Source organism: Neodiprion virginianus, chromosome 3 (genome assembly GCF_021901495.1).
Source record: "Neodiprion virginianus isolate iyNeoVirg1 chromosome 3, iyNeoVirg1.1, whole genome shotgun sequence".
Lineage (NCBI taxonomy): Eukaryota > Metazoa > Arthropoda > Insecta > Hymenoptera > Diprionidae > Neodiprion > Neodiprion virginianus.
In genome coordinates, this window is record NC_060879.1 from 20593547 (window position 1) to 20605954 (window position 12408).

Consider the following 12408-nt stretch of genomic DNA (forward strand, 5'->3'; position numbering starts at 1 on the left):
CGTACAGTATCATCGAAATGGAAGTATTTCTGTGACTTTTAGTTGCTGATTTGAAGAACTGCCAAAAATATGCTTACTAAAAAATAACACTCTTTTTAATCTTGAACTTTTCAAATGTTCCTCACTATGTAAATATCCAGGTTTGTTCGTTGGAGGTCCAAACTTCTTCTCTACAAAGTCCATGAGATCTTTAATGGAGATGCGTGTGGATATCTCGTAGAGTTCCACTAGATATATGACAAGCGGACATTTGGATCTCTAATGTACTTTCATTTCTGTTGAAATGTATCTCTAATAAGGGGGTATTACATATCCATCATGCATGTCCATTAGAGGTGAATGTTCCGTATGAGTAAATTCCTCGTTAAACAATTGGCAAACGTGGATATTCAGATAGAAGATTTATTAAATTCAGAATTCACACATTCGTTAGTGACCAATATTTGAGAAGCTTAAGATTGAGAAAAATATTATTTTTCGTCATGGCAGGCGTAAAGTGGGATTTTACGCCCGCGAAGCGAACCGGATAAATCCCGTTTACCTCCCATTTACGAAAAATTTTATTCGCACCGAGGGCGTAATACTTTACACCCTCGTGTGATGAAATCTTAATAGGGTGTAAAACTTTACGACCTAGGTACGCACTTAGCTATTTCAGAAAGTCGGATCTTTGACTATAACTCGCAGAAGCATCTCGTTCTCTGTGATACTACGACGTAGTTTTTTGGAAAAAAAATTGGAGGCATGATTTACGTTGACTGGTTGAGATAAGCTGGAATGCCCCATATACAGTACAACGTTCTATGAATTCCTGGATACTATCAAGGAGATGAGCGACAATTATCATTGTTCTGCAGCACTTCTGTACCTTGACATCGTGTACGATTTCGCGTACTTCAGGGTTACAGGTAATGAATAGACAATTTATAGAGAATAAACCTCATTATCGTACAATGGGCTAAAAAATGTTCGCACTTTGAACACACTGAACTTGACCGAGTATATGACACAGTAAAAAAACAAGCACGTGCGTCGTGATGTTATTTGATCTTCACATGGAAATTGAGTTCTTTTATTGCCGTGTATGACATTGCAATCATACGCAGCGAACAATGTATAAATATTTCAAGCACATGGCTAAAATTTTAATATGATAATTTTTGCACTCTTTTTATCCGATGTATCACTTCAAGTGCCGGCAAATTCTCATCATTATTTTAGCGTACTATATGTCGTGGTGACTGTATAGTCGTTCCATTATACGAGGGCCTCGTTACAGAGCCGCAAATGAAGTTTACGTAATTTTTTGATCATTTTATATAATAGATTTTACATGACCTGGGCTACCTTCAGACCGCAATCCGTTCAATGATTTCGTTTCGCTTTGAGGATTTCGTTATAACATCTAGCAGCACCTTCGCGAATTTTTTCAAGCAAATTTTCAAGGCTCCGTTCCAGAGCTCCCTGGTAGAAAAATATTTCTGACTCACACTGTTTCAATTACAGATAAGATTGATGTTCGTGACCGTGTAGATATTCTACAGATTCAATTTAGTTGGGCGAGGGTCAAGTATGAAATGATGCAATTATAGCAACCAGATATGTGTTTTCAAAATGATGTTTCGGCAGGACCCCGCCTAACGTCTTCGGGTTTCTTTAATGTAAAATGAATCACAATTTTTACACGAGAATTTGTAGTGTTTACAAATTTACTAATATACATAAATGCTACTGTTTATTGTTTGACCTTATTATTGAAACTAATGTGAAAAACTGAAGTGTTTAAAACTTACATATATCGACATTCCTAAACGTTTGCGATGTTTGTTACATGATGTTCGAGAAGGAAGTGACTACCCAACTGTCTATACTAACAGGACTGTTATCGTAAAAAATTACGTCAAAAAAACCAGTATATTTTCATTTAGATAAATATTTTTTCACCAGGGACGCCTCTAAGATGTCATTTGGTCGATTTTTTGAAGACTATCATTTTCTGTTGTATCAATTTCCTATCAAAAATTAACACAATGTAATATTATAGCTCAAATTCGTTGAGTCTCGAGGTCAAATGTATAAAACACTATTTATTCGTATCGATCTATAGGCTAGAGAATACTTGTAACATGGAAGCAACTAATTCTCAATTAATATAAGTATCTGAAATTACATAAATTAATAGATCTGAGATATTCGCTTGGGTTGATTAAACCCTGACATTCGGTACACTGAAAACAGGTATTTGGTGCTTCAGATTTTAATATTCATAAAGTGGCCGCTGTATTGTACTTTGAAAGTATAAAACTATCGAGAAAAGAAGAAACTTGGCAATTTCCGTGCAATAACCTCGTGATTGTAGGGGTACGTTAAATGGATAGATAGAAAACTGCATATTAATTTATCATCATGTTGACCAATTACATCGACCTCGATAAATTATATTATCAAGGCTTTTTACAACTGCAATAGCATCATGAAAGAAGATACCTGCAAAAGTAAAATCATGCATCATATATATGGAGCATTCTATGACCTCTCGATGAAGACTTTACATCCATGTCTCAGATTAGCTTTAGAATTTTTCATATGAAAGTACATGACGAAAAAAAGAATCGCCATTTTTTCAAAATTTCTTGACCCAGCGTATATGATTAACTATAATTGAAAAAAGTGAAAAGAAAACCAACTTTCTGAAATCTGCGAAAATTTTGAAGAATCTTATGAAATATTAAAAAAATGTTGATACTTATTATAAGATGGAGATTTCATAATTTAAAAACAGAAATAAGAGAAATAAGAAACAAATATTATTCAGTTGTATTTTTGACGTAAGAATAAATATAAAAAAGCTCATTATAATATGGGCACAAAAATGTCTATTTACAGAGTTACGGGAATCAAATATATTATGATATAATATTACTTATATAAAATTTTTTTAAATCTTTTGAAGTTATGAAATCTCCATCTGCTAATATGATGTCAAAAATCTTGTTATATATTATAAGGTTTTCATAAGTTCTTTCAGATTCTAGGAAAGTGGGGTATTTATTTTTTGAATTATACATCAGATACGCTGGGTCGAAAATTTCTGAAAACATAGCAATTGCGTTTTACGTCATGTACTTTCACATGATAAATGATAAAGCTAATCTGAGATATCGACGTAGAATCTTGTTCGAGATGTCATGGAATGCCCCATATGCCTACAGTATGTTTATTCGTGCAATTATCCGAAAGTCTTCATTCTAGCTATGTGATTATCTCAAAAACATCATTTGAGTACTTGGTGCAAACGTTTTTCACAAGTTTTTAAAATCGATGTACACGGCGATTATTACGAAATTTTCGGCAAACAATTTACTGCATTAAGAAATGATTTCATTAGCTAAATTAAGTAAACGCTTTCAAAATCTTACCATAATATTTATTTACTCAGCGTATTGATCCCATCCTCGAATTTTCCGTCTATACGTGGCTTTCACTGTTACACACATTCATATTTCACCATATTCCTCAAGCAATCGGAATCCAACTTCAACCAATCATTGATCTTAGAACTGAGCGTATCGTGAAAACGCCAAAGAGTGAAGGAAATAGATCCCATCGGCTATATTTCAGAGTGTTTCAGAAAGTATCATGGTTAATTGCCGCACAACATGAATGGTGCTATCAATATACAATATGAATATTTTACACGCTTACTGTAGTACAACGAACGACAGTTTAAGTATTGAAACACAGCCTGTTGCTCTTACTTCATTATATCCATCCTCGTTGGCAATAATATTCTAAATATTTTTTTACGATCCTGTCGCATATAGGTATACTTATACCTATAAGATGTTATACGTAATCAATATATATATTCATAATATGCGAGCACACTTACGAATGATTGACGCGAAATATTCTGTCCACCTATTATATAATAAAAGTTCTGCATCACGTAATTTAACAAATAAGTCAACGAGGCTAACTTATCGTTAAATGTTTAGGCAACGATAGATTTTTCTGAGATAAGCATGACGTATAATGCATTTTAGTGATTTGAAATGATCTCGATATTTTGCGTGCCAGACAGGTACATACAAACGCTGATATGAAAACATTTTTGCAAATTTTCACACCTCACTATCCCAAATTCATGTCCAGATGTTTACAATTCAAAAATTTTTCTGACATGTACTTGAAATTTGAAAACTAAGAACTTTCTGTTGAAAGACCAGAATAGCGATAAATGGAAACAGACATCAAAATCATTAAATGAAATGTGTTTCTACTTTGTTATTTCAACAACTCAAAAACTACCAGACCGAGCGATTATAAAGTCTAATTGTAAGTCAACACAAGTCGTTGCGATTGAGACGGAAACAATCAAAATCCTTAATCCTTAATCCTTTCTCGAGTGATGATCATTTGAGTGTTCATTTTTTCATTGGATTTTGTTATTCGAACGTTTGGATAACTGCTATTCTCATCAGATCCGAAATCTAATTAATTTTGAGTTACGAAGAGAGCAATATCATCAAAATCCGTTCATTCGATCTTGAATAATCGGAGATGATTATCTAAACATCAAAACGTGGAGACTTATACCGAAAACTGAACTTTGCATTTTATGAGGGTAATTATAATAACATTGTCAGTTTCCTTTTTCCCTGAAAAAAGTAAAATAGCAAGTTGAACATTATCAATTTTCCAAAAAAAAAAAAAAAACAATTAAGCAGAGCATTATGAAAATGTGAAAAAATTTCGAGAACATTTGTCTTCACGTCTCAGTAATTTCTCTATGCAAATGTACGATCTGCAGGAAGCAGGAAAGGGTAGATGCGAGACACGATCTATGTTGCGTGGAATCTATAAGAACACGCAAGGATTATAGATAGAATATAAGCAATCGCCAGCGGCTTACACAGAGTTCCTTGACTCGGCACCTGTAGGCCTACATGAAAGTGCAGAGAATAATTTTCTCGGGGCTACGCTCAACGTTGCCGATTCAAGGCGAGGCGCATGAACGAAGCGAGGTCCACAACTTGAACACGCTGAGGTCAACCGGACCACCGCGCCGTTCTGACGCCGTTAACGGCCACAAGAAAGTAACGACCGCAGCGCACTCGGCGGGACCGGAAATAAGTGGGGCACGCGTAGGCTGTATTCCACCAGCATGAGCATCGGCGACCAAGCCGAAGGTCGCGGCGAGAAGAATCGGCGACTTGGTCAATTGCCGACCTTACTTTAGTTTGTTTTTTCAATTTTTTCACGCATCGCGTCGCGTTTTTACTCCTTCAGGAAAACTTTGCCGTTTATTAAATTTATCGATCACCAATCAGAACATCGAATGAGAGGCATGCAGAGAGATTTGAATGGAAGATGAAATTTCCCTAGGGGTGTGTTCTGAAATTAGCCGCTAGGGATATAGCACAGGGTCGTTGTTTCAACTGTTTTACCGTCATCGGCACAAATGACGTTGCTGGAGATTTTTTTTTAAACAGTTTCCTTCTCTGTTACCAAACTTTTCATTTAAACGTTACGATCAATTTATCTTTAAAAATTCGTATGACAGAGACAGAACTAGCCACGAACTCAATGATGTAACACCAGGGTGTGCCAAAGAATTTTTTTTTTTTTTTAAACGCGCATCAAAATTTCGTTACAGCATTTCAAATAGTATATCTCATCCAAATATGAGCTCTTAATATTGATATTCAGACGTGCTTATTTTTTTTATTCCATTTTCCGTTTAAATATGATTTGAAATATATCTGGCGGGTGTCCGAATGAAAATTTTTCGGACCAAATAAGGACCATCCTGATGTATATAGGTAGCATCGACGTATAGTATGGACTACGCTCAGGCGTGTAGAATATGACTGGTTAGGTAGATGCGAGATTGTCGACTGATTTCGGAACGTATAGCCTGAGTCTAGACCTAATGTTTAAGACAAGCTATTTTCTAATCATAGCTTCAGTTGGCTCGGAGAGACGCATGGAATGCTAAACACCAATTAGAAACAAGGATTAGATAATTAAACTGAATTAAGCGGTGACTTGTGAAATCCCCGTATGAGGGCAAAGTAAACATTCTGTCTCTTTTCTATATACTCTTATATGGGCTGCTTGCCTTTTGCGTCAATTTTCTGACACAAAACGACACTCAGTGATTTTATTGGTCTATTTCGTTAGATCCGACCAATAAAATCGTGTCGAGTTGTGTCAGAAAATTGACGTGAAAGGAAAGCGGCTATGATTTCACTCGATTTGTTTCTTTCCGGAAAGAATCTTACCACCAAAGTTGAACCTTTCAATTAATCAACTAAGAAATTCCCTCCATTGTTTTCAGATAGGACTGACTTTAATAAGGCTGGTGAATTTTGCAAAATCTATGACACTCGGTGGCTTACAATGATAGGAATGTATCATACGCACGTACCGTTTTTATTTCCTTGATGCTGGAAACATTTTGCTTGCAAAAAGGATTACCAACGTGTAACACTAATTATTTGATTTTCCACTAGTTGAACGAATATATCATACAATAACAATTTTGGCTTGTAGCTACACAATGTGGTGATCTCTTAGACATGACTGATTGTTGCAAGCTGTTAGCAGTAATCAGAACTCGCTAAAGGCGCATGCAGGCTAGATGAGTCGATACGTAAAGTGTATAATTCTGTCTATATACCAATTCGACCGCAACGACCGTATTCAAGGATTGAAGGAGAAATAGTTTCAATAGAGACAGAATAACACATTTTGTAAAATGTATTTCATTTGCTTCATTTTGTTGAAATGTATATGGTCCCCAATTCACAAAACGAGCTGTAATTGTGACATCCCGATAAGATTACCAAGCCTTCCTATATAGCTATACAGAAATTTTATACCAATTAAGAATAAAAGAATGAAGTGAAAAGAAATATTAAAAACAATGGTAGTTCCAATTATTATAAAATTTATTGCTACCGCCACGTATAGGATCGAATAAAAGCTATTGCGCGCGTTTTTTCGCAGCAGTGTTACGTATTGAAAGAACACCGTGTATTATTGCAGGTAGTAAAAATATGGCAATTATCATAAATATGTGTATTAAACTATGTATAAGTAACTGTACCGTGAAATTAGGTATATAACAAGGTATTTTAACAAAAATAAATTTTGTTTTTTTCATCGTATACTGCAACCTTGAATTCGTTGAACCTCATCTACAGCTTCGATTTGCTATTACGACTTCAGAGCACGTCTTGAACCGATTTTGAACATGGTTTTCATATTGAAACTTAATTGTATTGAATCTACGTAGATACGCGCGCAGTGATGGAAAGGAAACTCTCCAAGTCGAGACATTCCATCACTAATGATTTGCCGGAAGTGACATCTAGAAATTTCTTTGAGATACAGACAAAAATAACTTGACGGGCGGTTCAACTCGTATAGAGCCACTAATATCACGAAACTTAACAACCTAGTATCACGGAAAAGCGCAAATCCGAACCGGCGCCTAGTCACACGCACAATAAATGGTTGGTTAATTTGTGTGAAGTCAACATTTCTTCTAATGTCTCAGATGTCACGCAATTGGGCCCGAAATTTGGTTTACCCTTCCGCAATACAAATCTTTCAGTGAACAATCTAATCACTGATTTTGCATCGAATATCATGTCCATTTATAACGAGTCTCGCAATCAAGCGAGACTTGAATTTACCAACATGATAAAAAGCTTCAAAAACAAACCACCTATAAGGCTACACGACAAGTTATTAACAAGCCAGATTACGGAAACCAAACAGTTTCGTCCGGATAACCCTGATTTAATGTTTACCAAAGCCGATAAAGGGAACGTAACGGTTACCCTTCCTAAACAGTTGTACAAAAAGAGGTACTTGAACAACTTTCGGATGTCAATACTTATGAGATGGTGAAACATGAATTAACGAGTACTTTTCGAAGAGAGGTCAGTAAGTTAGGTGCGAAGTCATTGCATAAAAAGTATACTTCCAAACAAACCAAACGTTCCACTGGAAAGAGTGACAGCATACAGCCTAGAGCTCATGGGTTGTCAAAAATACATAAAGAGGAATGTCCGAAGCATATAATTAAACAGTTAAATGTGTCTCACAATGTTTGTTTCCTTGCTAAGATTTTCAAATTCAACAATGTCAACTATGCACAGGCTTTCGGTCTACACATGGGTTCGGTATTTTTAACAGCTACCACCCCTGACTAGAACTTACTATTGGGATAGAGTCGGACGAATCTATTACTTTTCTCGACGTTCGGGTCGTTAATAACAATTCTAACATCTCAACAGATCGGCATCACAAGAAATCTTGGTCACACAGGTACCTAAACTTCCCTCCTCACCACCCTAGGTCATGTAAGATTGGAACAATCAAGTGTTGGTAGACAGAGCGATTAGACTGTCGAGCTTGTAGTTCCACCAAAGTAAACCTCATACTTATTTACAACGTGTTGCACCAGAACGGCTACCCATATCGCCTCTTAAACCAACAAATCCACCAAAAGTATAACTCAATTTTATCTCAAGCATATTCCGACAACAATGGGGTTGTTAACCCGGTCGACATTCCCAGAACTTTCGTTGCGTTGCCGTATGTCGTTGGCCTATTTGAACATTTAAATAGGATTTTCAAAAAGTATAACGTGCAATTTGTGGGAAGAAATTGTCATGATCTCAGTTGTCTTTGACTCTGAAAATTACAAAAAATTCCTCGAGAAAAACATTCCAGTGCAATCTACAAAGTTCCGTCCAACAATTGCAATAAAGGGTATATAGGACAAACTGGCAGGCAGTTGCATACACGCAACAATGAACACAAACGCAATATTCTGGATAGTGTGGACAGGCATACTGCTCTCACTAAACACATGATCGACGCGGACCATTTGTTCAATTATGATAAGGTTGCTATTTTGGGTGAGGAGCCTTCGTATTATAAGAAATTACTTCGAGAAATTTGCCATATTATAGAACACACGAATTGTGTCAATATGCGTCAAGATGTTGAGCATTTGAGTAACATTTACGTATTCGTTATCAACAGGCAAGGTTGACCACTTACTTTACCAAACGGTTGTTCTCGATCGCGCGTACGACTTTTCTATTTTTATGATTTCATATGATTTGTGTGGATTTAGCTTTATTACAGCAGAGAATTATTTTTATATATTTCAGTTGAAGAAATGAACGACACGTTATTTATTGCTTTTGTTCCATTTACAACGGTGACCTAAACTCTTGCAGTTGCTTGCATTTTTATCGTTATTACACTACAGTGAATATCGTGAACGCTAAAAGTACCAAAGAACAATTAGGTTGATCTTACATTGCTAACAACATATCGACACCTTTTGAGATCACTGGTTCAAGCGGGTGGCGATAAATTCGCCATGCTTGCTAATTATTTCGGAGCCGACATTTGCCTAATCAAGAAATGGTGTGTTTTTTATCTCACGTTTTTGGCTCCTTTCCACACTCAATGCTTTATAATGAGTCGGTGGGAGCCTAGAATTGCTATTTAGCACTCGCTTTTATCAGAATGGTCTGTTTATTAGTCTAGTCCATGTAAATAACTGTCAACTTTTCTCATGTGTTTTCACATCAGACAGGTTAAGGCCTGCTTTGGAAAAATTAAAAATTTAATATCAGTTAATTATAGTATTGTACACTTGGTTTACACACCGTACTTTTGACAGACGTCTCAATAAATTAATTATCGTTCTGAAGAGATCTCACACTCGGGCCGAAACGTCAGAACCTTGTCGTTTTCACTAACCCATACATCTAAAAGTCTGTCTATTCTTTAAATTAAAGAGTCGTATACAATCGAGTATTACAGATAGCGAGATAAAATATAATTAGAGCATATATTTATGTATTAAACGTACGAATTCATAATCACTTTACGAGGTGGTATGTTCACGCTAATTTCCAGCATGGGATTAATCGAATCGAAATAACGAAGGTGTAGTGCGAACAACTGTTCATGCCCGAGGCGAAGAAGTATATTTTTTGTTCATTCTCTTGTACCCTTGTCAACATTTCCGGTTGGCAACATCAGTTTGGAAATTATAGCCTCTTTGCTTGAAGGCACCAGTTAGAATGATATTCGTGTATTACGTTCGGGAACAGGTGCAATACGATTGGAAATAAAATTACTAAATTTTAAATCGTCAAAATATAAATACAATAAAAATATGAGAAAAAACTATTCAGGCATTACATCGTAAGTAATTATTCCCTCAACCCCGCGAAGCTTCGAAAACGTTTTAGCATGCAAATAATACCGATTTACGTGTACTTGAAACGCGACCACCGCTAATTAAATAATCACGTGGAGGAACAATGATAATCATATGATGTGAATAAACGACAATAATAACAATCAATCAGGCGTATTCAAGATCTGAAATGATCGTAATTTATACAATATATGTATTTACAGCCATGGAGAGTAGGTGCTATATCTCTATACAGGTAGCGCTGTGTTTTGAAAGATTCAAATTATACCTGATCGCAACACGAGTCACTAATACGTTCACCCAGATACGATAAAATATGATATCTATCATCGCATATAAAACAGGTTGAATAAATGATCCATTATTTATCACCCAGTTTGGCCAGCCTTGGGTGATTAGGTTTTATCCAGGTCCGATAAACGATCGCATTTTTATACGCGTCTAAATCGTCGCTGTAATCCATACATCTCGTGGGTGTAAACGGATGTACCGCTATAGACATGGCATGCCCATAATACGTAACATAAAATAAGTAAACAATCGATGTACATATATACCTATATACGTATATAGTATATATATAATATATGTATATATATGTATTGTACGTATACACACTAGATACATTACTTACTAGTACCTATAACTCAAAGTTGGGCTACTGAATTTAAAAAAGAGATCAGTGCGCTCGGCGGGACCACCTCTGCACCTTCGACACACAGAGAGCTGTGTTATAAATTCATATCGGCGGGTATATTTTACTTACATTATACGATTTTTCGTTATGGCCGAAGGTTTAAAAAATCGTGAGAAATTTTTTTTCCACACGAAGCAAACAATATTTAATTTTTACATAACTGAACTCGCGACACGTATATATATATATATATATATATATATATATACAATATATAACAATTTGTATTGCAGTGATATCGATGATCAAGTATTATGATTAATAATAAACTAAAAATATTGAATTATAATTGAGAGACCGTTGAACTGACACGAAAAGACTAATTAATTTCAACGATATCTGGACGCGTTGCAAAGGTGAGAAGTTACCTTGCAGTGAATATTGAAATGCATCGAAAGAATTTGAATCGGTATTTTTTTTTTTTTTTTTTTCCTCTACTGAAGAATAAAAACTGCAACTTTTTTCGTTATATCTAGCGTCAATTTTCTCGTTCGTTTTAGAATTGTTTGGACATTGAGTCACAAGCGTAACAGGAATATTCGACAAGTGAAAAATTTTCGATAACATATTCCTAACTTCGTAGATACACCTTGTATAATACAACTGACAGATAAGTTCAGTTGTCGTCGAAATTTAACATTTTTCGTGATCAAAGCAGTAAAATACGTTCGAAGCTTGTCAATACAGCGTCTTTCTCGGTCGTCGCGTTCAACGGAGTCAATATCTGTTTTTATTCTGTCAGACCGCAGCTGTATACATTATGCAATCTACAATAGAATGGCAAAAAGGCAAGAAATTAACGAATCTCTCTCATACTCGTCAGGAACGTTACACGTTAGATACAAGCATTAAAATTTGTAGGTACGTACAAGAGAACTCGATTTTCCATGAGTGACACAACTCGAATGATTGCGGGATGAATAATTTATTTCAATATTTAACTACCCACGTCCAACCAAAGTTACAGGATTACGTAACCAAATACCGTATACGAATGTGCCCAGTTATGGCTAATACCTGACACTGGAAACGGCCCATAAATCTTCCATTAGATGTTACCTAAACAATGTCAACTCGCATACGTGTATAATCTTATTTGTGTAATAATCTTATGTATACGGTTGTACGCATACCAACTCATTTCACAAGCACTCAATGATATAAACACAAATACAACATTCGAAGTATGCATTCCATCGCTTATCAGTTACTTCGTGATCTTATCAAAAAAAAATAAAAAATAGAGAAAATAACTCAATCAAAATGATTAGATCCTACACACGCAAACGTGATTAAACGATTAAAGTTTTATGGATCGATGTAAGGAATGGCACGCGACGAACTAGATAAGATCTCAACGAGTCTTGATAAGCGAGGAATATCTTTATAAATTTAATTATTTGGTTATTTGGTTGGTTAGTGATCGTGTAACTTCTGAATGACTTGA

General features: G+C 35.5%; 1 protein-coding gene across 1 annotated transcript in view; it reads left to right on the forward strand.

The window, feature by feature from the left end:
• LOC124300774 (facilitated trehalose transporter Tret1-like) overlaps positions 1–12408 on the forward strand; it is a 32560-nt gene that overhangs the window by 2051 nt on the left and 18101 nt on the right. The gene's annotated exons all lie outside the window — the stretch shown is intronic.